Raw genomic sequence first — 3,560 nt, forward strand, 5'->3', positions numbered from 1 at the left:
TCCTGAGCTGCCAGACGGGGACAAGGGCCTGACCCGCTGCTCCCGGCAGCTGCCCCCAGCTGAGCAGAGACACTTGCCGGGGACCTGAAGTCCTCATTTGACCTCTGCTCCGGCCAGCCCCACGCGAGCAGGGACCGTGCTTCCTCACCGCTGGGTCCCCAACCCCCAGAACAGTGCCTGGGAGGTGGTAGCACTTCAAAGTTTAGTGAATCGGTGGGATTCCCCCAGCAGCACCGTGATGCGGCGGATGTTGTTACAGATGAGAGGTCTGGGCCACAGACTCTTGTGTTCACGCTTTCTTCCACGCGTGCATCACCCACACCTGTGTCTGTTCGCTGGAACACAGAGGGGACCCCCAGACACCCTCCCTGCCCTCGGAGCTCCCAGCCTAACCAGTGGGTCAGCATCTCACCCACGGTCAGCAAGTGGGCGATACAGAGCTAGAGCACCTCGAGCACGAGACCTTGCATGAGGCAGACGCTTAATGACTGAGCCACCCAGGCGCCCTGAGACTGATATTTTTACACAGGCACTAAGACCTCTTCCCTGTGCCTACCCCATACCTCGCAGGTTAGTAAATCGCTCACACAGGGAAGGTGGATACTACATTTAAATATGGGACGAGCACATACACCTAGCAGACATGAGTCAGGTCACCAGGGGGCAAGTAGAGGCCCAGCCAATGGGGGAACAAGCCAGACATGATGCAAGGGGAGAGAAGAGTGCTCCTGGCAGAGGGCACAGAGAATGTAAAGGATTGGAGTCAGGCCCAAGGCACATGTGGGACAACCACACAGCTTGGTGGCCCACAGAGGGGGGCTGCAGTGGGAGAGGTGAGGCTGGAGAGTACAGACAGGTGGGGAGCGGATCGCAGACAGGCTCAAAGGTTATGTTCTGAAATGATCAATCTGGTTACCGGAGGAGAATGGTCTCTATACAGCAGAGGACAGGGAGACCCTAACCCTAACCCTAACCCGTACCCTAACCCTAACCCCTAACCCTAAACCTAACCCGTACCCTAACCCGTACCCTAACCCATACCCTAACCCTAACCTGTACCCTAACCCGTACCCTAACCCTAACCCGTACCCTAACCCTAACCCATACCCTAACCCGTACCCTAACCCTAACCTGTACCCTAACCCTAACCCGTACCCTAACCCGTACCCTAACTTGTACCCTACCCCCAAACAGTAAACCGTAAACTTTAAATCCTACCCCCAAACCATACATCCTATCCCTAACTCTATCCAAAACTCTAACCAAAACCCTGAACTTTAACCCCTTTTTTATTTTTCCCTGGCTCTAGAGTTTCCTTGTTCCCAACCATGTGCATAGCCTTCCTTCCATGAAAAGTTCATCCCCCTAAAATATTTCTGACTCTCAGTTTTAACCCTGCACAGCTCAGTCCCATTTGGAATGGTTGCCTTAGGTTCTAGGGCTTACCTGTAATTAAAGCTCCCAGGTGTCCCCATGAGGATTACTCCTGCAGCCCAAGTCGTTTCGGTCCTGGAAGGGCAGTCCATTCTCCTTCAGTCTCAAAGCACATTTTTGTTGGATAGGGCAGGTGTATTACAGGCCCAAGAGCCCCCTCCCAAGATCCAGCTTTTCAAGATTCTTGCCCTGTTCCAGGTTCCTGCCTATCTGGACCACCATATTTTGTGCATAAGCAGTAGGTACCTCCCCAGCCTGCCAATGTCAGGGCTTGGAAATGGGTAGATTCCATGTACCCCCGACAGCCTACTCCCGAGACCAGGCCTCTCCTGAACTTCTCACTGTACAGATCCCTGGCTACATCCTTGTGTGGCACGTGTGTGTGCAGTATGCAGTGATCAACCAGTCTTGTGTGTCCAGGGCCCTACAAGCCGGTGGAGTTCCAACCTCCTCAACAAAGTGCATGACCTTCTGAAAGTAGGAGGCGCACCCCTGAAAATCGTTCCATGGTGGCAGATTTCCACGTTTGGACTGATTGCATACTGCAGACGCTGACTGGCACAGCAGTCAATGCTCCCAGCTGTTTCATTGGAGGGTACCCCAGCAAGTCTGTGGAGCCCCATAATAGCAAGCATGTGCAGCTTGCTCCAGCTGGGCCTTCAGGGGGAATATGTGCATTTGGCATTAGGCAGATATCAAGTGCTCCAAGCAGCCCCCTCCTAGGGCAGGGCCTCTCCCTAGAGCTGCCCTATTCCAACTCCCTGGCTCCCCGGATCTGCCCAGCTTGTGCACGCACACCACACATCCTTCAGCCCGCAGAGGGCAGCCTGAGCCCCACAGGTCTGTGGAATCTGTCTGCATACCTCCAGGGGAGAGGGTTACACCCCTGAAAATCTCTCTCAGCAGCACCTTTGCACTGACAGCAGTCAGACCCCGTTTGGACCGGCTTCCTGAAAGGGCTCTGGGTCGCTCTTCTTAAACCCGGCCCAGACAATCCCTCACTCTCACCCACCTCTTCCAAGGGTCTTGACCTAGGGTCCATCTTGTCTGATATGGGGAAGGCACACCACGTCTCCACTGGTTACTGTCTGTATGGAGGATCTTTTCCACCCTCTCACTTTAACCCTCTTTGTGTCACTGGGTCCCAGGTGAAGCTCCTGTACACAGCATGCAGCTGGATCTTGTCTTCTAAACTATTCTGCCAAGCTCTGCCTTTAACTGGAGACATCCGCTCATTTACATTAGAAGTAATTTCTTATGTAAATGAGAAGGAAGGACTCACTTCAGTCACTTCCTATGTGTTTTCTGCATGTCTTCAACTTCTTTTCACTGAGTCAAGATTTATTTCCAACCTGGGAAACACTTGGACTAATCAAAATGGTGCTGCTCTAATTTCTGATCAGACTTTAGTACTTCCTCTAGAGATTTTCAGACATAAGACACAGTGAGCCAGCCCGACAGCACATGGTAAGAGTTACAAAGGCCTCGGCTATTTAACAAAACCGAAAGTGACAACAAAATAATGCAGCACAGGACTTGTGCATCCTTGATGAGGACAGAATCAGGAGCAAGTTACTCAAACAAACCAAATGCAAATTTGTTTTTACACTTTTCATGTTTACTTGTAGGCTTTGCTTCATAAAGCCACTGATAATTGAGGAAACTTTCTGTCAAGTACGGGATTTCTAAACAATTTTTTAGGATTTTTATTTATTTGAAATAGAGAGTGAGCAGGGGGAGGGGCAGGGGGAGAGGGAGAAGCAGGCTCTCCGCTGAGCAGGGAGCCCCGTGCGGGGCTCGATCCCAGGACCCTGGGACCATGATCTGAGCTGAAGGCAAGGGCTTAACCGACTGAGCCACCCAGGCGCCCTGGATTTCTAAATATTTTAATACAGAACAAATGAAAAACCCACAAACTACAAATTCCTACACCAAAAGGAAAACACGACCCAGCTGCATTTACCCGTGTCCGCGCACCTCACCATCGCAGGAGGCCCGCCCCTCGCCGCCCGCCGACCCTGCAGCCAACATGCCCGACCCAGCCCCGGCAATCGCGGGCATCTACAGCACTCCCTCCCGGCACCGCGCTAGCCAGCCCGTACCCCGGAGGGGTCCTTCAGGCCTCC

The sequence above is a fragment of the Mirounga angustirostris genome, unplaced genomic scaffold, assembly GCF_029215605.1.
Source record: "Mirounga angustirostris isolate CCGP_5_RB_7025 unplaced genomic scaffold, mMirAng1.0.hap1 SCAF_5, whole genome shotgun sequence".
Lineage (NCBI taxonomy): Eukaryota > Metazoa > Chordata > Mammalia > Carnivora > Phocidae > Mirounga > Mirounga angustirostris.